This window comes from Tachypleus tridentatus, chromosome 8, assembly GCF_004210375.1.
Source record: "Tachypleus tridentatus isolate NWPU-2018 chromosome 8, ASM421037v1, whole genome shotgun sequence".
NCBI lineage: Eukaryota > Metazoa > Arthropoda > Merostomata > Xiphosura > Limulidae > Tachypleus > Tachypleus tridentatus.
In genome coordinates this window covers 127,154,512-127,180,447 of record NC_134832.1, presented here as the reverse complement: position 1 = coordinate 127,180,447, position 25,936 = coordinate 127,154,512, and the positions used below count along the sequence as shown (strand labels likewise).

At 34.8% G+C, this 25,936-nt stretch overlaps 1 pseudogene across 1 annotated transcript in view; it reads right to left on the bottom strand.

Moving 5' to 3' along the window:
- LOC143223449 (tyrosine-protein phosphatase Lar-like) overlaps window positions 1-25,936 on the bottom strand; it is a 170,238-nt pseudogene that overhangs the window by 61,001 nt on the left and 83,301 nt on the right. Inside the window, exon 4 of the transcript XR_013012919.1 lies at window positions 6,450-6,488. The product of XR_013012919.1 is annotated as a tyrosine-protein phosphatase Lar-like (transcript). The remainder of the gene's footprint in view (window positions 1-6,449; window positions 6,489-25,936) is intronic.

Below are 25,936 nucleotides of genomic sequence, written 5' to 3'. Positions count from 1 at the left end.
ATAACACATAAAGGTTATTGGTTGGTTTGTTGTTTTATGGTGCAAAGTAACTAGGATATTTTCGTCTATTAAGGTTGTAAATCTCTCCTAATTTAGCATTCAGTTTTTGTCTGACGTTTTGCAAATGATAATATTAATGAATGCGTAATCAAAGTCCTGTAGTTTTATCAAAAATAAAATTTTTAAAATGTGCCCGCTCCAGAAGAACAGCGGTATGTCTGAGCATTTATAACGCTAGAAGCCGTGTTTCGATACTTGTAGTAGGCAGAGCAAACAAACGATAAATGTTTTTAGTTTTTTAAAAAGGTTAACAGGAAGTTACAGTTATAAATGTTCAAGACAAAAAGTTATCTAGTATGAAGTTGTATAATGACAAAACTTCCAAGTTATTAATTAATCAAAAGTTTCCATCAGATAATTCTATTGTTAAACCACTGTGAAGTCCAGTCACACAGTTACATAGATAAGACCTTCTGATTCTTTTATCTGAGACGCATGCGTATACGGAACTTTCTCTTTCTCTCTCTCTTAAACAAACTGCTTTGTTTTTGGCTTTTCCAAACACCGCCTCGAGAACACATTCAAAATAAACACAAAATAAAACAAGGATGGTGAAGCGATCACTCCGCCAAGCTTGTTCTCAGGTGTTGCTATATAATATTTATACATACTTACGTTCACTACTCAATCAGAATTGACCCACAACACGTGCAGCACCAATTTCAATTTGATGCAACGTTCTACTGCGTCCGAATGAGAAAATTCTTTCCATATCCCACAGGTTCAGCTTTCCTTTCTCTCTGTTACTGATACATCCTATTATTTTCGCTTCCGAGAAATGTTTCCGCTTTCGCGACCCCAGCGACACTTTCTAGCCAGTTCATCGCTCTATACACACACACCTATACTTATCTTTGTGTACGTAATTCTGTTCCAACTCGAAAGGAATTATTTAAACAACTTTCAGTTATGCTTTAGGGTCGTGTTTCCTTTTTTGCTATTTATCATCGTTATCATCTTTGCTTCCCTCGGTCAATTTGCTACAAGGAACTTCTGAATACCAATACTTCTCTTCCCAGAAACATTCGTCCCTAAATATTCAGATTACGTTGCTAAATAAAAAAGTTTAAAAGAAAGCTTATTTATAGACAGAATTTAAAACCTATAATTTGTTGTTAGCCTTTGTGTCCATTTGTTTATTGGCTATATATTGTAGTAGTCGATTTATGTGCATGTATATGCATGTCTATATGTGTAAGTGAAAAGTATATATAAAACAAGACCAGTAAATGAAGGAGGCATCGTATTCACCTAAGCGTAAAAGTGAGCACATTCAGAATATTAAATATTCAGTACAGAAGCAGAATAAATTTCAAACAGGCTTGTCTAGGCTTTAAAACAAATGTTATAAATATACATGTGTGTATGTGTACAAGTGCGTTTGTACATAATAAATTATAAATCCAACTATCCAGGGGGATGCTTCTACTGTGTGCGTAGCTATCTTTAACTTGCAAATATTACAGTCTATTACCTGGGCAACAACGGCCTTGAGTGTAACTTTTGCACGTTCCTGTCAAAACAATTTATTCAAAAACTTACACTTATATATGTATTCTTACAGTATGGATAATAATTTAAACTTATTATAAGTATATTCTAACATATAGATGGTTCCTCAAGTTTGGAAAAACTCAATACAATAACCTATAGTCATAAGTAAAACTTGTTAGTCTTTACAGTTGGGAACCCTACTTATAAAACACACCCTTTCGATTGATATATCTGACCACGCCCAAGGTCTCAAATTAATTTACTCTAATACTGCATAAAACAATTTCAATTTCAGGATATGCTGGGAGAGGTCCTGATGAGTAATAAAATTGAATTGGGTATATGCGCTTGATATTGCTGGCGCACAGAAATATAGCTACTGAAAGGAGTGAGAAGGTGTCATAGTTCAATTTATTCTAATCTTGCCTCAATTTATTTCAAGTGCCGTGGCTATTGAGAATTCTCTTTTGTTTATAATGTTATTATTTTTCCAATCCGAACGAACTTAACTATGAACTAATACAAGCTGAATTCAATTACCTCGTGGAACCTGTTCACGTTCTTTCAATAGTGACATAGCGGCTCATAGAATAGTTCTGAATGTTTTGTTGTTTTTTTTTAATTACAAACTTCAACCTCATAATTTCATCTCTTCATCGATTTGAAATCTAATTACAGCCGCGGCTATTAAAGATTTCTTCTTTCAGACTTAAATTAAATTATTTTGGATTATTTTTGAGGACTTTATAAAATGATTTTTCTTTTCAAATAACGAAAAACGACTCTTACACATTTAGTACCATCTGTCGTTTGTCATATGGCCATGTTACTCCGCATGGTGTGGATGGATATTGACTAAATATGGTAATAAGGTTCATTGGGTTCACGCAAAAATACATGTAAATCTTCAGTTTTGTAATTTGTGGTTTTTATGGGCGTCTTATAAACCACTATCTCACCTCCTACGTTGGGGACATATATACATTATCAGTTTTGTGTTTTGCAGCTTTTACCGACTTCTTTTAAATAACAAATACGGGAAAAAAATTGTCACGCACTAAGCTGACCTTTCATTAATCATGAATTTATATTACCAAGCTCACAGAGAAATTACGATATTTGATAACACAAAGACGTGTTTTGTAAAACATTTTATTCATTGGATAGTGTTTCTACTGATTGAAAATACTTTGTTGTTTTAATAGCTTTATAAACAAGTAATCTTCATCTCAATTCGAGAGCTTTATTTAGTGGTTCCGCTAGAAATATGCGCAACGTTCTCAATAATTGCTTATTATTATTTTTCTCTTTCTTTTACTGAGACGACGTTATTTCATCAACCGCTTCAGACGTAAGATCTAACGTGTACTTTCATCTACGGGCATGCAAATCAGGGTGAGGCTCGCGAGACTACAACCGTCCCTTAATCTCGCCGACATCGACCAAGACAGACAAGACGGCTCAGCCGCTAGGAACTTACGAGTTAAAACTAAATATATATTCAGTACATAGTACATTATGTGTAGAAGAGACAAGCCGTATGTTTAATTTATATATTTCACATCTTGGAAATATAACACAGCTTTTGTTGAAAAGTTAAAAAAAAAAAAAATGGAAACAACAGAATGGACAAGGAAAACACCGGATCAGTTCCATATTATGCGTGTGTTAAAAAGAAAGCCTTAGTGACGTCACGATGTTAAGTCTGTAACGAGAATACGACCCTCAAGGGGTTTGAAAGTAATCACAAAAATGCTTACAAGCAAGTTAGAATCAAAAATCAGAAGAAAGAAAATATTTTATTACATGCTACAATAAGGATATATCTGTATGAACTGTTACAGGTGCCACCATCGTAACAGAGGTTTCCAACAAGTGACTTAAAATAAGTAGTTATTAGCGTGATAAAGTTTCAGTGTTAGATTCCTGAGTTGTTATACAGCAAAATAACGTAAAATATCTAAACAATAACAAAAAAAAACAAACGATTGTTCTGTGTCGTAAATATTTTTCTATTGAGATTTGCTAAATATATACACGGTGAGCATTAACTTCAAACTAAAACTAAGAAACATCCTTCTAAAATCGTATGTCATTAATTTATACACTTTTAAGTGTCTCAAGTCTTACTGGACATCCTGGTAACTACAGTGTCTCAAGTCTTTCTATTTGGCTTTGTACATATACTTTTTCAAGACTGTTACACGTACTGATATCTATAATATTTAAAAAATTGTTATATATGTCAGTATTTATTGTTTGAAGAATTGTTATATATGTTAGTATCTATTGTTTGAAGAATTGTTATATATGTTAGTATCTATACTGTTTGAAGTTTTACCACACATCCTGGTTTCTATATTTAAGACTTACTAAATATCCTATCTATATAATTTATTCTACATTTTCGTACTTCGTCATAAGTTAGTTCATGTCATGAAAAAACAAAATAAAATAGGATTAAAAATTGTGTGTTAAACTGTGATGCAATTCAACACGAAATCATTTGTTATGAACTGGCCTCATTTCAACCTATTGATTTAATAAACTTCATACATTAACGTTATTTTCATCATGTACAAATTTTCATTGTAGAGGTAATTACGTAAGTCACGGACTACAAATAGGCACAGGTAGTTAGGTAAGTCACAGACCAGAAAGAGGTTCTGTAAAATTCGGTTCCTAAAGTAAGACAACTGTGATGACAGGTGACTGTTCAGGAACGGTAGACAGCGACAGATTTGAGGTAACAAAGTAGTAAATGGTTGGCTGGTGTCCAATTTTATTGCAAAGTTACACAGGACTGGCTAGAAGTGTTACCTTGATTGTAAATGTGGCCAATAGAATGAAGTAATACTAAGTATGTATTGGTTACTTGTTTGAGGGCTGAAATGAGAGTTTGCGTTGCCTCAGATATGTGATTAGGTCTTTTTGACAGCTGTTGATAAACAGTAGCGGACAGCCTGAGTGGTTATTTGTGTATAATATTTATCGCAGTACAAACTAGTGAGCTATAGAAATGACGCTAGTAATGTTTAAACAAGTCTACGGGATGAGCCAATATAAGAAATGTGTACTACTAGTGTTTATGATAACGTAATTGACGTAGGTACGAAAATGCATGATAAAATATCTTCCATAATAACATCATCTTTCCAACATCTGAGTTCAATCTAAGAGTCTACTCTCTCTTTCCAGAACAAACTCTTTTTGTTTAACTCTGCCGGAAATAACATAGGATTACAGTCTATGGAGCCGTGATAGGTACATACTCTGAGTTGCACCTATCGACAAAAGTAGAATTCAGTTTTATAACGTCTCTATTTCCGTTTTCAGAAAGATCAATTACAACTGTGTGGGAGAAAATTTATTGCTGTTTCGTGCACATAATAACCGACGTTTTATGTCTAAAATACGTATTTGATATATATACGGTACAGCTAGAACTATACGAGTACTAGACATATTCACATTTTGGAAGTTTGATGGCGCTGTTTGTGAATTACTGAAGTTTACGTTGATTTATTTTCTTTCTGAGACGACTATTAAAAAAAGCTAACACAAAATATAACACGTACCAACAGGACAATCACAGAAAAGCAAAACTAATGACCGTGCATACTCAAATAAACTACAAAACATGAAGCAAAATACAACACAGCTGTAAACTATATTAATCTCATATCATTGCTTCACATCAATAAAGCAATATCATAGCTTGCTTAAATATCACACTCATACGTATGGTAACTGAGTACATCTTTTCATCAATAAATACGAAACTACATCACTCGTCTTTGTTGTAGAGCAAAGTCACATTGGACCATCTGCTGTGTTCATCACGGAGAATAGACCCCCACCCTCCGGATTTTAGCGCTGTAAGTCCGTAGATTTACCACACTTTCATTGGGGTATACTCTACGTGTCTGTCTGCAGCTAGGTAGAAAGACTCAAACTACTGACATAAACAGACGAAAACATTTTCTCGTTTTTGTTGAGTGTTTGTTCAAATGTTTGTTGGTGAAGGAAGAAGGAAAGTCGTGATGCTTTTCTGTTGAGGAAGGAGGGGAAATATGGTATTTGTTTGTGTTGTACACCACTGTAGAGCTCATGAACTTCATAGAATGAAGTGAATAATGGTATGTTTTGATGTGTGTAATCTCGTGATTATGCAAAATTCCCGAAAGAAAAGGATCCTGTTACATTTCCTTAATCTAATCAACGTTATTCTAAGGACATAGAACACGCTTACAGAACTGGTTAAATCCGTTATTTTTTATTTTCATCTGAAAAATAACTAATCTAAAAGGAAACAACACACGACGTTGCTTCACGACTTCATAATATTGTTCCGAAAATGGCAAATGCAGGCGACATAAGATACGATTACGGAAAGTTGTTATTGCCACGGATAAAATTAAGTAAAAAGACAAACTTTAAACACTCCCGAAACAAAGGCCCAGGAACTCGCTTCTTCCTGTGTCAGACTGTATCCAATAGTAAATGAAACCGGTAGTGTCCAAACATTCTTGAAACGATAGTAAATGAAACCGGTAACCATAATACCATAGTGTTCAAACATTCTTGAAACAAACGTCCAGAAAAGCCGTGTAATTGTCGATAAACATGCACTGCAGACAGCACAATTCAGTACTGATCTATCAACTCGACGAATAGACTAATAAACACAGTTTATCTTTAGAAGGAAGAAGGTAAGAGATAGCATGATGGAAGTAACAGTGTTTTGTTAGTGTTCTCTCACGTACTATATGACAATAGCACGCAACATTGTTTTTTAAATTTTAAATCATATACTATTTACAATACAGCAACTATCCCCTGAATATATATATGTATATATCCAAAGGATAGAGGTGTGTGTACATTATACTTACACTTCAGATACTTGACATACTCTCTGTTTGAGAAGGACCCTGGAAATAACGTAAGACTCGTGAAGACAGGTTTCAAAACACATTAACAAGTTACATAATCAAAACATTAAACTTAATGAAAGAGGTTACAAATCGGATTCACTGAAACCGGTATCAGTTTATTATTTTCATTAGCCAAATGCTGCAATATCTTGAATACGGCCATGTTGCGTGATGACAGATTATTTAAGCTAACAGAAACTGTGACCAGTCGTTGTACACACCGTGAAAAAGATAATGGGTTGAAGTTCAAAACACACATCATCTAAGGGTTGATAATTTCACTTGGACATAAAGAGTTTGACATTCAACAAATATAAAACTCGACACATCTCACAGTTTACTAGCTCGCTTGAATATCTAACATAAACAACTTTTAAAAACTCGACATTCCTACCAGTTTATTAGCTTGCTTAAATATAGTACCCATACAACCTTCGAAACCTCAACACATTAGCTTGTTTAAATATAAAACGTATACAATCTTAAATATAACCTTCAAAAATCTACGTCTACCTGTTCATTAGCTCGCTTAAATATAGAATATACACAATCTTAAATACAATAACCTTAAAAATTTAAAACATCTACCAGGTTATCTCACTTAAATAAAGCATATATGCAACCTCACATGTAACAACCTAACTAGTTTGTTAGCTCGCTTCAGTATGACGTATATTCAATCTTCACAAACTCAAAATCACACCTGTTGATGCATTAGCTCACTTTCATAATCAAACGTACAAGTACCTCGACGAAACACAAAACACATTAACTATGGTGTTAGCTCACTTCAACACACACAGGTTGTCTTAGTAACTTTATAATTTGCAAACACTGACTTCCTGCTGCAGGTGACAGATTTAGTTCTAGCATCTGCATTTACAAGACACTGTGTGAGATAAAATTTATCTGTATTATATCTTGTTACCAGTGACTCTTCATAAAACCAGCTATAACTGATATATTAGTGTTAATGAATTATGAATTCTTAAAGTCGGCTATAACTTTTGCCTTATTAACTGTGTTATATCTTGTTATCGGTGGCTTTTTATAAATCCAGCTATAACCGACATCTTACTGTCAATGACTTCTTGAAGTCGGCTGTAACTGTTATCTTATTAATTGTATTATATCCTGTTATTAATGAATTCATGTAGCCGGCTGTAACTGTTACCTTACAAACTGTAGTATATATAGTTATTCATGAATTCACGTAGCCAGCTGCCATAAACGTAGTTGTATTGTATCTTGTTACTGGTGAATTCTTAAAGATGGCCAAATCTCTTATCTTAGTATGTCTTCTCTTAGCAGAAATTCCTCACTGTTAGCGACATATAAGTAACTGTAACAATAATTAGTCTACAAACAATACATCTATATATGAAAAGATATAGAAATGTGTGTAGTTTCTTTTAAAAAAGCAACAAAAACAAAAGCCACAAAGTCAGCTGAAGAAACTAAGTACTTCTGAAGAACCTCCCCCTCTGACCGTCACCTCTTAGGAATCGCTTTATTTTTGGACGTCACTGTTACTCCAGTTACTATTACTGTTTGTGTATTTTTTTATTTAATTTGTACACATTAATGTCAAGGGTCAACACGTACAATAACAACCTCTTTTTGCTAAGTTTCACTGTTTGGAGCTTTTGATAATCTAAGTTATATAATTTGCAAGGTCAGCCTACATGAAATATTACCTTCCCTCCGAATTATTTGTTTCACCAAAGCAAGAACGTGCTCTACTATCAGTGGCCGTGGCTGCTCTAAGAGAAGTTAGGTCAACTCCTATTATTTGTTTATTTATTGAGTTTCGCGCAAAGTTACTTGAGATCCATCTGCGTTAGCCGTCCCTAATTCAGAAGCGACAGGCAAATGAGAAGGCAGCTAGTCAACACCACCCACAGCCAACTTTACGGATAGGATACTCTTTATGAACAAGAGCGATATTGACCATGAAATAACAACGCTCTCATGGCTGAAAGACCGAACACATTCGGTGACGGTATTCGAATCCAGGACCCGCAGACAGCAAGTCAAGAGTTCTATCCATCAGGACAGACTAACCGTTATTTGGTCAGATTAGTGTTGCTCAAAAGTTGACATTGGGTAAAGTTGATTAGTTGCGTTCTCTCAGTTCAAAATTAAGAGTGGTTAAGTGCAGGTGACCCTGTAGGTAGCTTTGTACACAAAACCTTGAAGTGAAACAAAAGCCGTAAGTAGTAGATCTGCGAAACAGTACCTCGAATTAATCGAAGAAGAGATAATTGCGTTAAATTCTAAAAACGAATTAAAACAATAGATCCAAACACATTAGAAACGTAAGAGATAAAACGACGTGGCCTTCGTGAAATGTGTCATACGCTAAGAAGAAAACAGTTGACGAAAAGCCTATTTTTCATTACCAATTTTCCATTCTTGCAAAATTTACGATATTACAAAATAACTATTGTTTGCTCTCTTCTAAAACCCTTCGATTCAGATCTTATACTGTAAGACAAGAAGAGTGAAATGGCAAAGTTCTGAATAAGTGCGTTAAGTCAGCTTCGCATACCGACAACCAGAGTTGTGTTCTTTATTAAAAAGAAGGTTGTCTAAGCCGATAAATCTCATTAAACTCACATTCAAATGAAGAAGTAAACGAATCGACGAGACAACACTGAGAACGAGGGTCTCCTGATAATAGCCGCAGGGGTTGAATCAGAGTCGACGCTACAGCTGACTCGCTGGTTCTCTTTCTCTCGTGAATTCAGATAAAACTGTTTCTTATCGGGAGCTGAAGAACAGAGCCAAATCTCTCTTCAACCGCGAAGAAAGCCATTACCACTGAAAGCTATCAGCTTATACGAACTTATCGGGTGTTGCTCGTGAACAAAGATCGGAAAGAGGCATTGTAGCTGCTAAAATCAATTAGTCTACCAAATCGTAGTCCAAGAAACTTGGCTTTATCAATTTAAAATCTACTTAAATGTATGCTTTGTGTAACACGGAAGTCGTGATATGTAGTTTATGATATCCATAACCCCTCTGGACGAATGGAAGATGAGACATAACAATGTTAATGTAACAATGTACTTTCTCATGTTCATGCATTTCACTATTTAACACAACAAAAGGGTGAATTTGTTCAATTGAGTATATGAAACAGTTTACTACAGATTTTAATTCACTTGAGTCAAAACTTAGACTAAACGATTGAATGATTTGGTGATGTAAAAGCTGTTTGAATAAGTTATGTACAACAGATTGAAAAATAGTATAACACTTCAGAGCAACAGAGTTTAGAAGTTCGTTTTTTTTTTATTTCGCGCAAAGCAACACGAGGGTTATCTGCGCTAGCCGTACCTAATTTAGCAGTGTAAGACTAGAGGGATGGCAGCTAGTCATCACCACTCACCGCCAACGTTTGGGTTACTTTTTTACCAACGACTAGTGGGATTGACCGTATCATTATAACGCCCCCACGGCTGAAAGGGCAAACGTGTTTGGTGTGACGGGGATTCGAACCCGCGACCTTCGGAGTACGAGTCGAACGCCTTAACCCATCTGATCATGCCGGGCCCGTTTAGAACTGAAAGTATCTGCTATAAAATTTATCTTATTTAACAGTGTAAATTCAAACAATATTATGTTCCAGAAATTGATCTGTTTGCTGACGAGTTTTCTTAACCAATGTTAATTTTGATCTTCGACACATTGTTTATTGACGAGTTGATTTTTGTTTTTTTTAACTACATTAACTTTCATCTACACTACGTTTACTTTTCTTACCAGGGTTAAGATTGATTATTCATTATATCTTCTTGTCTCCGATATTTGCGCAAGGATAAACGAGGGATATTTGAAATTATATACCAAATGTAAAGCAGTTAGTCAACAGTACCTACCGCCACCTCTTGATTACTCCTGTTAGATCTAATACAGCAATTTGATTGTTGCTATCATTGGACACCATGGCCCCCAAAATGCGCTTCGCAAAGGGCCATGAACCATGAATTTTCGGCCACGATCGGCCTCTTTATTACTAGTACCTCATGTGTTAAACCCTTGACCATCAGTGTCTATATTTTTATGATATGACGATAGCCACTTTTCTGAAGTACTTGAGACAAACGTTCCGAAAGAAAGATGGATGAACATGAAAACTGTTACGTATTATAATTTATCTCGGACGACCTTCCGATGTATTAGGTTACGTATTACGATTCAAATAGTCAATTAAATATCGATATGCATCAAATTTATGATATTTGGCAAGATTGATACATACAATTTTCTTTCTTATAAATAATAATTAATATACCAAAGTTCTACTAACTTGCAAGCAATATTGAGTCTTCTAACTGGTCTGGAAATGAATATTTTATCGACAGTTCACGATGAGTGAACTGATTTTGAGTTAATACTGTTATATTTCATTTGACGGGAAACTAGTTAACTTCTTCGCGTGTGATGTTTACACATAAAAACTATCGTCCGAAGTTAATTCACTGATTCTAAATGATTTGTTATATTCGAAATCTATGAACGTTCCTGGTCAGATATCTATGGTTTCCCGTTTAATACGCATTTATCACAGTTATAGCTTCCGAGAGTTTATAGTATACTAACTATAATAAACCAACAATATATATCTGTCTCTCAGAGTTGCGTTGGTTATCATTTATAAGTTTGAGAGGAGATTTTCCAGAAATTTCGGCTAAAGCAATAATATTGGTATTTTACACACACACACACACACACACACATTGTACTTGTCGAATCTTACACACAAGAATCTTCTAAAAATTTAGAGAAAAGGCGGGACTTTCGCAACACACATTTAACACTAAGTTACATGCATTTCTAAACATATATTTAACTAAAGTAAACATCGATAACAAAGTAAATACATAATAGTAAATCAGTTACAAAACACAAATATAGGAATCTCAAAATATATTATTAACGAAAGAGAAAACTAATGTAAGAAAACAAAACACGTCTCAGGTTACACGATCACATAACTAAATACACAACTATCCATACACGCTTATCTAAATAAACACGTAATTGGATGTGTAATATACCCACTCTATATGATAACATTTTCATAACTAATATAGGTTCTCAACGGTTTCTGCTACCCCACGCAGGGGAAAACATAAAAGACGCTTGAATATCAGCTTTAGAAGACAGCCAAGCTACATGGAGTAAAATGCATCGCTATGGTTACATTAAACAACGTAAAAGTTCCGAACTACAAGAGAAGAGATCTGGGTATGGAACTGCGAGATTTAGCGCTTTTGTTCTTTGAGAACAATTGTTACATATCCAGAGTTAGTTAATAAAATTGACGCTGTGAAATGGTTCATACCTATGTAATTCTCATAGATTATAAATTAAAACTCAGAATAATATTATTATCACTACCACACTTCTTTGACGACACCTATGCTTACACACGAACGCAGACTCAAGATTTAGATGTAGAATGTCTTAAAACCACTGTAGTCAGAGTATTTTATGTAGACCCTAATAATTTAGATGTAGAATGTCTTCAAACCACTGTAGTCAGAGTATTTTATGTAGACCCTAATGATTTAGATGTAGAATGTCTTAAAACCACTGTAGTCAGAGTATTTTATATAGACCCTAATGATTTAGATGTAGAATGTCTTAAAACCACTGTAGCCAGAGTATTTTATGTAGACCCTAATGATTTAGATGTAGAATGTCTTAAAACCACTGTAACTAGATAGAGTAGTTTATGTAGACCCTAATAATTTAGATGTAGAATGTCTTAAAACCACTGTAGTCAGAGTATTTTATGTAGACCCTAATGATTTAGATGTAGAATGTCTTAAAACCACTGTAGTCAAAGTATTTTATGTAGACCATAATGATTTAGATGTAAAATGTCTTAAAACCACTGTAGCCAGAGTATTTTATGTACACCCTATTGATTTAGATGTAGAATGTCTTAAAACCACTGTAGCCAAAGTATTTCATGTAGATCCTACTAATTTAGATGTAGAATGTCTTAAAGCCACTGTAGCCTGATAAAGAAAAGTTTATGTAGGCCCTAATGATTTAGATGTAGAATGTCTTAAAACCACTGTAGCCAGAGTATTTTATGTAGACCTCAATGATTTAGATGTAGAATGTCTTAAAACCAGTGTAGCCAGATTAAGAGAAGTTTATGTACACCCTATTGATTTAGATGTAGAATGTCTTAAAGCCACTGTAGCCAGATAAAGAGTAGTTTATGTAGACCATAATGATTTAGATGTAAAATGTCTTAAAGCCACTGTAGCCAGATAAAGAGTAGTTTATGTAGACCATAATGATTTAGATGTAAAATGTCTTAAAACCACTGTAGCCAGAGTATTTTATGTACACCCTATTGATTTAGATGTAGAATGTCTTAAAGCCACTGTAGCCAGATAAAGAGTAGTTTATGTAGACCATAACGATTTAGATGTAAAATGTCTTAAAGCCACTGTAGCCAGATAAAGAGTAGTTTATGTAGACCATAATGATTTAGATGTAAAATGTCTTAAAACCACTGTAGCCAGAGTATTTTATGTACACCCTAATAATTTAGATGTAGAATGTCTTAAAGCCACTGTAGCCAGATAAAGAGTAGTTTATGTAGACCATAATGATTTAGATGTAAAATGTCTTAAAGCCACTGTAGCCAGATAAAGAGTAGTTTATGTAGACCATAATGATTTAGATGTAAAATGTCCTAAAACCACTGTAGCCAGAGTATTTTATGTACACCCTAATAATTTAGATGTAGAATGTCTTAAAGCCACTGTAGCCAGATAAAGAGTAGTTTATGTAGACCATATTGATTTAGATGTAAAATGTCTTAAAGCCACTGTAGCCAGATAAAGAGTAGTTTATGTAGACCATAATGATTTAGATGTAAAATGTCTTAAAACCACTGTAGCCAGAGTATTTTATGTACACCCTAATAATTTAGATGTAGAATGTCTTAAAGCCACTGTAGCCAGATAAAGAGTAGTTTATGTAGACCATAATGATTTAGATGTAGAGTGTCTTAAAACCACTGTAGCCAGATAAAGAGTAGTTTATGTAGACCATAATGATTTAGATGTAAAATGTCTTAAAACCACTGTAGCCAGAGTATTTTATGTACACCCTATTGATTTAGATGTAGAATGTCTTAAAGCCACTGTAGCCAGATAAAGAGTAGTTTATGTAGACCATAATGATTTAGATGTAAAATGTCTTAAAACCACTGTAGCCAGAGTATTTTATGTACACCCTAATAATTTAGATGTAAAATGTCTTAAAGCCACTGTAGCCAGATAAAGAGTAGTTTATGTAGACCATAATGATTTAGATGTAGAGTGTCTTAAAACCACTGTAGCCAGAGTATTTTATGTACACCCTATTGATTTAGATGTAGAATGTCTTAAAGCCACTGTAGCCAGATAAAGAGTAGTTTATGTAGACCATAATGATTTAGATGTAAAATGTCTTAAAACCACTGTAGCCAGAGTATTTTATGTACACCCTAATAATTTAGATGTAGAATGTCTTAAAGCCACTGTAGCCAGATAAAGAGTAGTTTATGTAGACCATAATGATTTAGATGTAGAGTGTCTTAAAACCACTGTAGCCAGATAAAGAGTAGTTTATTTAGACCATAATGATGTAGATGTAGAATGTCTTAAGGTCAGTTTCAATCATTAGAATGTTTTAGTTTGACTGAGGTCAGTTTCAACTTAATGAAAATTATATACAGTACACTGGGTAATAAATACTGAAGACAATAGTTCAAACACATCACTCTCAAACAGAATCGATACACATTGTTGTGATAGTTATTTTACTAGTCATAATTTAAAAATTCTGATCCAAATGCTAGTATTACAGAGTACCACTTAAAAGGTGCTATGCAGACTAGTTTAGTCTTTGTTAAACTATTATTCACATGGTTTTTACACAATCTGATTCTGTGACCATTGCTATTCTGATTTAATAGAAATCAGAGAAGCTTGACAAATAAATAGTTGTTACAAACATTAATTTCATGGGTATTACATAGCCGTATTCTAATGATATTACCATACTGATTTAATGGCCACAGAAAAACGTACACTGATAGAATGATTGTTACATACATTAAACCAATCGACATCACATATACCCTGGTACTTACTGCAGCATTAGGATAATATTATTTAACAATAAAGTAGATGATAGAAGAGTGCTATTAAGTGTTTATATACAACCTAATCTCTGTATGTATCTATACCAGTATCCTGCTCAGTCAATTTGAGTTTTGAAGCTGTAAATGCATTTTAGTTGGGGCTGGAAGTCGTTTAGTCATCTTTGGTCAATTTCACTATGTGTCTGCAGGTAAGCCTGGTAACATTGACTGGTTCCAATTTATAGTTTATTCATGGGTCAATTTCAATTCCATATTCAATTAGTAATTACTGTACCAAACTAATGAGCAGATCAGTTTGAAGATTTTTAAAATCCAGCGTCTGTTGGTTTGCAAATAATTGAAGGTCAGATTCAATATACAGTGAATTATCTTCAGTTACAATGTGTAGATCAAACAAGACTATGGAGGGTTGAATATATTACAGTTACTCTGAATATGTAAATCAGAAAGTCTTGTAACAATCGCACTCGCTAGAGTCATGGTGGAACGTCAAGTATACATTTTAAAATTCTTTGGCGTCAGGTTGGTAAGTAGTGTGACACCACAAAAAACTGATCGCTTTTAAAGATATATAACAGCTAGTTCAGAAGCAAAAAATTCACACATTTAAATCATGAAATCATACTTCTAAGATAGGCATTTCCTTTGTTTTTAATGGCTACAGCATGAAAGGACGTGGCGACATAGACTGTAACGATGTGACGAGTCTCCAAAATCGTTTTGAAATAACGTTCTCAGTCGCTGTATATCTATTTACACAACCCGTTCAGTAATGCAACAGTAGAGTTATATTTCAATAATAATAAGGAAACCTGTCCAGTTAATGCGAAATGATAAATTTTTAAAAGCTCTGTCAAGATTTGTTTAATACCAAGTATGATTTACTGGCTAACTTGCTAGAAACACGTATGTCGTCATTCATCTATGTTTCAGTTTGATAAAACCGTTTACGTCGATTCTAAGTACTTCAAAGTGATCTCAATTTCTGCTCGCTTTGAAGAAAATGCTAATCCAGTAGGCCAACATTAACTAATTCATAAAAAATAAAACCTTTGAAGCGACCTCTAAAATAATATAAAGTGTCTAAATATTTAATGCTTTTAGCGTAAATAATTTATGAGTACTTCATTGGTTTGTTACAAACGTATACAGTCGATAAAAACAGATTCAGTTTGAAGGAGAAGCATATATTCCATACGATAAAATTAAGAGGGTTAACAGTTAATAAAGGCTGGAGGAATTACTACTGAATAAAGTTTCAAACGTCGATAATGTTGTCACTTATTTGTCTGTTACATGGGTTCTGTTGAGAGAAAGGACAGCTGCTTTGGTAGACATTTAACGTGTAACCATTCTGGAAAGACAACACACCTCATTTGGTCTCCTTGTTTGTTTGGTTTGTTCTTATTTTCGCGTAAAGCTACTTGAGAGCTATCTGCGCTAGCCGTTCCTAGTTTAGCAGTGAAAAACTAGAGGGAAGGAAGCTAGTCATCACCACCAACCGCCAACTCTTGGGATACTCTTTCACTAATGAATAGTGGGATTGACCAAAACATTATAACGCCACCACGGGTGTAAGGGCGAGCATGTTTGGTGTGATGGAGATTCGAACCCGCGGACCTCAGATTACGAGTCGAGCGCCCTGACAAAATAAGTAAAGGTATTTATTGACACCAATAATCTCCTTCGCTGATTAACGTATAAAAACTTCACTGATGAACAGCCACGTCGTCTTCCAACGAACTCGGTATTACCTTGAACAGTGTCAATCGCCTTCTTAACATGTTTTGTTACTTTCTATTGCGTGCCGGCACCACAATTCTTTTTCAACTTCAAATTTTATCCTTCCATACACATACACACACACACTTTTTCATGGCTGCACTTAATGGCATCAGTTCTGTACAAAAAGTTCGACCATGGTCTACACTCGGAGCAGCGTCACGTGAGAGAGGTGAATAGAAGCGGAAGAAAAAGTGAAAGGTTAGCACGTAACAAAAGAATGAAGACCGATATGACAGTGCTACGTCAGCTCTCTTGGTGGTTTCAGGTGGATATGTGCTGCGAAGCGTAACGCACGACAAGTGAAACAACCAAGTTTTCTGTAGGTCAGTGTTGAAAGGTCCTGTCAAACACTATTGTCTAATGGTGCCCCCACCAATAACTCCCCTTCTCTTCCTTTCCTTGTCGACAGTATTGGAGCAGAAAAACTAATGAATATTAATATTGATTCACGTGCGCCATTTGCTTTCTCATAATGCTCAACATCTCTTTGTCTGATCTCTTTATATGTGGTTTGTTTGTTTCTTTTGTTTTTGAATTTCGCGCAAAGTTACACGAGGGCTATCTCTGCTAGCCGTCCATAATTTAGTAATGTAGGACTGGAGGGAAGACAGCTTGTCATCACCACCCACCGCCAACTCTTGGGCTACTCTTTTACCAACGAATATATTGGGATTGACCGACACATTATAACGCCCCCACGGCTGAAAGAGTGAGCATTTATGGTGTGATGGGGGTTCGAACCCGCGACCCTCAGATTACGAGTCGAGTGCCTTTACAGATGAAGTGAGCATGTTTGGAGTGATGGGGGTTCGACAATAAACAACGTCCAACATACATACACGTGCACACAAATCGCTAGGCAGCCTTTAACAGAGGCTTAGCTTCTACTCTAACCGTTTAATGTTAAAAACATACATCATATCTTATTAACAATACACCCAAATTAGAATTATCAGTGAGTCTATTTTCCTTGTACATTATGGCCTTCACTTTAAAAAAAACCAACAACAAAAAAAACACACACCATGGGCTGTAATTTAGTTTTTAAACAAGTGATCGGTCGAAATACGAGAAACAAATGAAAGAAAAAAAAAGATACCAGAATATTTAAAGGATGATAACGACTGGTTGTGTGTGTCGTCATTGGTTTTTATTTTGAAGGAAAAATTCTTAATGTTTCAAGTATCACAGCTAAACAATCAATATAAAGTAGCAGGGAAACTTTCCGTTTTAACTTGATTACACGTTATATGTATATAAACGAGATTGCATCACGCTTGTGTAAACGAGTTGTGTGTTAGAAAGATACGATCGCCAGAGCAAACAACGTGAGATAAGGATATGACGGAAATGTATATCAAAACGGAGAGGGGTTTCCAATGTCATTATATTTAATAAAAAAAAAATATATATATATATATTCACACACACATATAAAATACTGGCTCAAATAAACATAACCATGATCCAGTGATTACCATTTCTGTGAGTATGAAAAAGATGCACAGATAAAATTATGTGTTTAACAGTCTGGGCAGTCCGTATATAATTATAAACAAATGTCAGTAATTACACTACACTTCAAATAACGCTTACAAACACAAAACGGATACTGATAAAACTTGGTAAATGAAATCGCTCAATTTCTAAACGACAGATACAAATTTTTTTTTTTTCAGAATTTCGCATAAAGCTACACGAAGGTTATACTTACGTGAATAACGTGCTGAACTGCAAATCGAAAGATATAATGTTCGAGCTCGCTTCATATTTTCAGATGTGGCGGGTGTTATAGCAGTGATAGTCAATCCCACAGTCAACCTGGAGTTGTAACGTAGGTAGCTGGAGCTGGACTGGTTGCCCTTCCTGTGATTAGCGGTTCTAACTTTAAGGACTAGCTATATTTGAGACTTTTAACCCATATATATCACATCGGTTCCATTAAGGTTTAAAAGAACAAACATTAATGGGTCTTTGCCAAGATAAAATAAGTCTTGTAGTCAAAGAATTAGGCTATTACAGCATTTCCCAAACGTTTGTTAACCACGCCCCCACTTTATGAATGTGATGTCTTGAGTGGGCTACCTATTTTTTTTTATTTATTTAAATGAGTGATAGAGTAAAGTTAAGTGACAAGATATAATACACGGATACTTATTAAAATGCTGTATGCGTTGTGATAATTACTTATTGTTTTAGCCATTAAAATATATTGAAACAATTAACTTGGCATTATTACACTATTGACTATCTTAATTGTTCGCGCCCCTCCAAGAGATCATTTGCGTCTCCTGGGGAGTCAAGCCCCAAAGTTTGGAAAACGCTGAATTAAGATCAGGACAGTTGAGACTAAATCAGTTGAGATTTTGATTGTCGGTTTTACTAAGTCTCGAAAACACATTTTAAAACCGATTAAAACGAAATGTGTATATTGTCTTATTCGATTGTTATTATTTTAATGAAAGCTACATTATGGATTATTTGCGCTCTGGCCACCGAGGAAAATCGAACCCTATATTTTAGCGTTGTAAGTCTAAAAACTTACCTCTGACTCACCAGGGGCATTTTATTCCAAACCAAAAAAAAAAAAAAAAAGGCTAATGATGCGTTTACGTGTGTACAGACTTATATACAGGGTGTTCGGAAAGTCACTGTGCACTTGTATATTTATTAACAGACATGTTTCAATATAGAATACAGGAGGTAAATATGAATGACAATTATAAACAATGTTGAAAGTGACCCCCGTTGGCATCAATACAGGCTTGGATCCTTCTTATTTTGTTTCTAAACACCGCTATCAGTTACTGGCTTGAAATAGACTGAATGAATGCCGTTATCGATGCTTTCAAAACTGCACAGTGACTTTCCGAACACCCTGTAGTATACTACTTCTCACTTTACACTGGATGCCAGTCTTAGACTTAAGCAATAAAATAAATTCATGGTTTTCTATGATTTTAAGCAAGAAACACAAAGCAAAAACCACTGAAGACGGTTCATCTTCAGGATAAATACACATCACTTCAGTGGCACAATGAGTATGGTCTAATGAACCTTAACATGATAAAAACATAATTGAATTACAAGCAACTTAAATAGCAACACGTTTACTTGAATACTATAAAAATTAGCACCGAAATGAAGTACTTTACCAACAACGGTATTTATTCGTCGTTTCCAAAAAGACCAACTCTCAATTCAGCCACAACCAGTTCACGGATGTAACATCAATAAATGATAGTGATGACACTAGAAACGATCCAATCAAAGTTAACTCGTTATATCAGGCATATATTACACTCACTGAAATGACACAGGAAAATTACGTTTTCTTCCATCTTGGATCACCTGGTGGCTCGGATTAAAAATAAAACTATATTCAGCTATGGAAGTTGATACAACTGTTACGAGCTAAGGAGAGAAAGGACATAGAAACGACTACAAAAATCGATAAGGCGGGATTATTTCTGAAGAAAATCGGAGAACCGTAATAATAATGTTGATGGTAAAGTCAAATAAAACATCTAAAGTTCTCTAATTACATCGATTTCTTCAGAAGACCAAGCAACGGTGTCGAATCACATTACTTCAAGTCTACTCTGATAAAGAACAAGATGGGTGAATTATCTGGTTAAAGTGATTAAAAAAACTAATCACAGCTTAACTAATTACTGATATGTTAATTGCTCACGAAGAAACAAAACGAACTCTAATCTAATTTATCTAAACAACTCGATATCAGGATGAACCTAGGAGAACTCGCTTCAAAATGAGCAATGGTTACTACTTCAAAAACAACATGGACTGAAGTATCTTCTACCACATACCAGTTTCTACCTGTATCACCAGTTTATGATTCAGTGTGATTGATTACAAACAGAAACGTTAAACGAATCAGAGATACCACTCAAAGCACATGAACATACATATATAAAACACACACACGGCGAAAAACCACTTGCTAGCAGAGGTAAGCTCTGTAAGTTCTATACTGAAATGCCTAATATTATTTTCACAATTAGTCGAGTTTCTCAACATTACATACGTAATAATTCTACAAGCAGCAGCACATTTTATAGGCTACCATGACCTGGACGTAACGACTTCAGAATGTAAGGAAGGTCACGAGAATGTGTGTTAAAAAAATATCAAAGTTGAGCGCTTTAAAATACTTCATCAACGTTCTCAGATCCATTCCACAACTCTTCCACACCTGTACCATATCCATTTAATAGGTGAATAATTTGTTTGGCGGGGTCGACCTATTAGTAGGGTTCTGTGTTTCGGAAATGGCGAGGAAAGCTCGAATACGTGCGATACCACAAACTATTTCTCTCACTTTAAAATGCGGACGCGTTACAATAGTAACAGTCAATATCTTAACGTTGGTGGAGAGTGGTAGGTTATTGCTTACTGGTTACCTTTCCTTTGGTCAGTCGTTTGAAACTAACAATTGGGGCAGTTAGCTTTACTAGCCTTGCCACAAATTTGTTTTATTCAACGTAAAAACAACAAAATATTTGAAAAGCCCATGGTATTATTACATATTAGCATTATCATGCGTCAAAGAAATACTTTGTTGAAGCTTACATTTATAATAATAATACAAAAATTAATGTATTTAAATGGATAATTCAACAGAACGTCTCTTATTTTAATTCAGCCACAGCAAAAACACAGACGTAATTTCCACTTGCACGCTTCAAAGATGGGCAAGTAATGTAAGAAATTTGTTTTTCGTGCCTAGTTTACGAATATGATATCAAAACAAATACAAGAAATAAGATTCACTTACTTTGTCTTCCTACAAAAGCTGTTAAACTGTTCATGAAGTCATAGAAAATACAGAACACAAAGCTAATTTTTTTAAAGAAAAGGGCTTAACATTAAAAATATATATAATACCGCAATTATAAAACCAGTCATATTTTAGTGAAATAAATTACACGTAAAAACACTGACTTGCGAAACAATAAGACTAAAACTTGACTGAAAATTAACGTGTGTTTTTTTTTTTTATTTCTCGTTCTGACAGTTCTTAAAGAGTCTGAACACAAAAGATTCACATAGTACACACACTTACCACAGTATCATTACAAGCAATGCTTCATTTTAGGTTAATAACGTAGAACCAAAATCCAGAGAGAGATAATTTCCTAGCACATAATCTCTTGATTAATCGGTAGTCAATACTGTAGACGAACATCAAGTATGAAGAAAAATGCTCTTGGAGAATGAGAGAGGAATCCCTAACGAACCATGAACTCCATTAGCCTAAACCTCTGATCAGTCCGATGCCAGAAAGTAAGTTGTCATAACTTAATTTTCTTTGTCAAAAATACAATTAATGGATGAGTGCCATGTACAGGAGTTTTCTCTCCTTCTTGACTCATTGGTAGAAATATATATACGAAAAGACAAAAATGTATATATGCATACATCATGAACGAGGTTAATAGAACATTCAATTCACTTAAGAGGATAATAGAAACCTTTTCTTTGATAAGACTAGACTGGAAACTTACTGTTTTTCAGTAAAAAATACTTTTTCTCCCTATAAATCTAAGAATTATCTCATATTCTGTCAAGATTTAAGATATAATCTCAGAAATCACGTGGTTCAGAATATTTATGCATTTAAAACATACATCTACATATAAAATATAATTTTTGTTAAATCACACACTGAGGTTCTTTACAAAAATAACTGTATTAATCATATAATTCTGTTATGATCATTTAAATAGTTTTTTATAAAGTTTCAAGAGCTGAAAATAAAAGAAAATTATTGATGCTGCTTTTAGAGATGAATTAAAATTTTACTATTCATATCGAGGTATGGAAATTTTCCACAAAAACGTGTCGATACCTAGGTTACAAGAAACGAAATGTAAAATTACTACCTTTGTGACAGATTTAAATATATACAAGTAATTCTGAAAACGTGTTTCCATAAGTAATGTGTGTCAATTATAAAAACGACTTGTTTGTTTGTTTTTTTTATTTCGCAAAAAGCTACTCGAGAGCTATCTGAGCTAGCCGTCCCTAATTTAGCAGTGTAAGACCAGAGGGAAGGCAGGTAGTCATCACCACCCACCGCCAACTCTTGGGCTACTCTTTTACCAACGAATAGTGCGATTGACCGTAACATTATAACGCCCCCACGGCTGAAAGGGCGAGCATGTTTGGCGCGACGGGGAATCGAACCCGCGACCCTCAGATTACGAGCCGCATGCCGGGCCAAAAACAAAACCAATACAAGCTTCATATTCGGGATCCAGCTATTAATAAAAGTGTTTACGTTGGAACAATGGTAACATATAGAAGTACAAACAACTTAACTTACACAAACCTCATGTTTGAAATTTAACAATTAATCATTATTGTTTTCCATGTATAAATTGTATAGAGCTGTTTGAGTTAGTTGTCAGTCCCTTCTGTTTCTTAAATACAAAAATATTAAGTTTCCTACTTCCAACTCACTTCTTTCTGTTTCGTGTTCAAAAATTTCTTATAGCATAGATTATATTTACGAGATGATTAGTCAGCGAATAAATACGTGTGTATATATATGCTGATCTTATTCCACGTGGAGTAAGAGACTGCATGCTTATGAAACGACACTGTTTCAAATCCCCATGTTTTCCTATTTTACTAACAGGGAAACTGGAAGCTATTCTATAGCATCCAGAAATAAGTAAATACAGAACATTGTGTAAAATAATCTAAAATATGGAAATTCACCCGGCATGGCCAAATGACTAGGGCGCCCGACTCGTAATCTAGGGTCGTTGGTTCAAATCCCCGTCACATCGAACATAATCGTTCTTTCAGGCGTGGGGGCGTTATAATATTACGATCAATCCCACTATTCATTGAGAAAAGAATAGCTCAAGACTTGAAAATTGGTGGTGATAACTAGCTGCTAAATTAGGGACGGCTAGCGCAGATAGCTCTTTGCGCGAAATTCAAAACAAACAATTTGTTTACGTGTCCTCTTTAGTCCAACTTTTCTCGAAACTTCTTGAAATATAAACTTGCTGTTCCGTAATAATGGATTTATAGATTATTTAAGTGTTATGGTTTTTTGCTGTTTTTAAATTATTTCACCTTATTTATTCAGTTAATTTTTTAAGCAGTTGTGACGTGTATTGAAATGACAAAAGATATTAAAATTAATTGTGTAACTGCTTTGAATGAATTTTCCCGGAACTCCAGGACAGTAGGTTGTCCAAAATGTTCGGGACACGGACTTCACAAACATTTAGGAAAGTTGAAAAATCGGATAGTGAGAGTGTGAAAAATCTGCAGTGATTTAATTTACACTATGCAGATAAACATATATATAGGCCCGGCATGGCTAGGTGGGTTAAGGCGTTCGACTCGTAATCCGAAGGTGGCGGGCTCGCCCTTTCAGCCGTGGAAGCGTTATAATGTTACGGTCAATCTAACTATTCGTTGGTAAAAGAGTAGCTTAAGAGTTGGCGGTGGGTGGTGATAACTAGCTGCCTTCCCTCATGTCTTACACTGCTAAATTAGGGACGGCTAGCGCAGATAGCCCTCGAGTAGCTTTACACGAAATACAAAACAAAGAAAGAAACATGTATATATACGCGTAAAAGTAACAGAATTCTTCAGGGTAGGATGTTGTTGTTTTGGAATTTCGCACAAAGATTGACGGGATTGACCGTAACATAATAACGCCCCCACGGCTGGGAGGGCGAGCATGTTTGGCGCGACTCGGGCGCGAATCCGCGACCCTCAGATTACGAAGCGCACGCCTTTACGCGCTAGGCCATGTCAGGGTAGGAACGCTTAACCTTCGAACTCTCTACTCGCCTTGATAACTAAAACAAGGGTTATTTTAACATTGCGTTTAACCTTTAAACACATTTATGACGATCTTTGGTTTACCAGCTGTGTACAGATGTTGGAAGTATCAAACCCAGTCAGTCAGGATTAAAATACTTTCCCCACTAAAGAAAAGTGTTTGTTGTAGTAGGACCAAAGATGACGTCACCGTAATATAAATATGTTAAACTTATATAAAGGCCAATAACCCTTCGCTAAGTTTTTTTAAAAATAGGATAAAAATTTAGATGCTCTTTTCACCAATGGGCAAAGAGGCATTAACAACGATCACATTTTATGTAAACTCTAAGATTATTTGAGTAGGCCTATTGTTTATTGATACAATTTTCTCTCTCAATTGTTTTTTTTTTTTATAAAAATATAGTTCTGCTGTTTTAAAGAATCATTCATATTTTGTACATTGTGTACGACGTTTTTTGCAGCCATTGTGAATCAAAAGTGACAATTATTTCTAAGCTTATTCTGAGCCATATACAAACGTATGTGTGTGTATATATAGACACACGTACATACATGCAGTTATGAGTGGCCAAAGGCACTTCAAAGCGCTTTATATACTGAAGGTTAAAATTAGTTCCTTCTTGAATGAATTTGCTGTTGAATTACAGTGTTTGAAGCATGAATGTTTTATTGATATCATGTTGTTCAATTTACAGAACACCCAATGTTTATGGTTCTTCTGCAAACGTTGTGTCCTTCGGCTTACACATACGACCATTCAAATCATTCTTGTGAAGTAAGATCAACCCTTAGCATATCTAACAAATTACGGCGTTTTTATATTATATAATGGAACAATTATACAAAAATTGATCTGATTATAAAAAAATAAGTGGATAAACAGGTAAAGAAGGTCAGAAAGTAAGACGTATTTATAGGTTATTGCACGGATGTTCTTCATTAATACGTATCCAAAGGTGACGGAAAATTTTGAGATTTGGAAAATTCAGGAGGATTTTTGGGTTATGAAAAGGAAAAGAATACAAGCAAGGATTGAACATAACAAGAAAAAAAAGCAAAAAAAAAGTGAAATCGGAAAGAGAAAAATCGGAAAAAGACACCATATATTTACTATAGAGTTGTCGCCGAAGCGGTGTCGCTACGGCAGAGGTCACAACATTAGACTTGGTGATACATTGTATTCTAAGAATGTACGAATATAATTAAAGCAGAATGTATAAAGACAGCGTAGATAAGCAGACTGATGTAGGAGAGAGTGGGCATACAGGCAAACGTATATATATATGTTGTAGATATACAGGTAAATATATTTTAAAACCACTGGTATGGGTAGAGAAGGCACTAATAGAGGAGCTAACAATGTTTCAACTTTCTTCGATGACCACTAATACTTCCTTCTCTACCCATACCAGCCGCTTTTAAATATATAATTTTCTCTATAAGTGGATTTCCTCGTCATAACGGATTATACAGGTAAATATGTATATACAGAGTAGACATATAGGTAAACGTATATACATTACACAGGTAAATATGTATATACAGAGTAGACATATAGGTAAACGTATATACAGTAGACATACAAGTAAACATGTACATACAGAGTAGACATACAGGTAACATGTACATACGGAGTAGA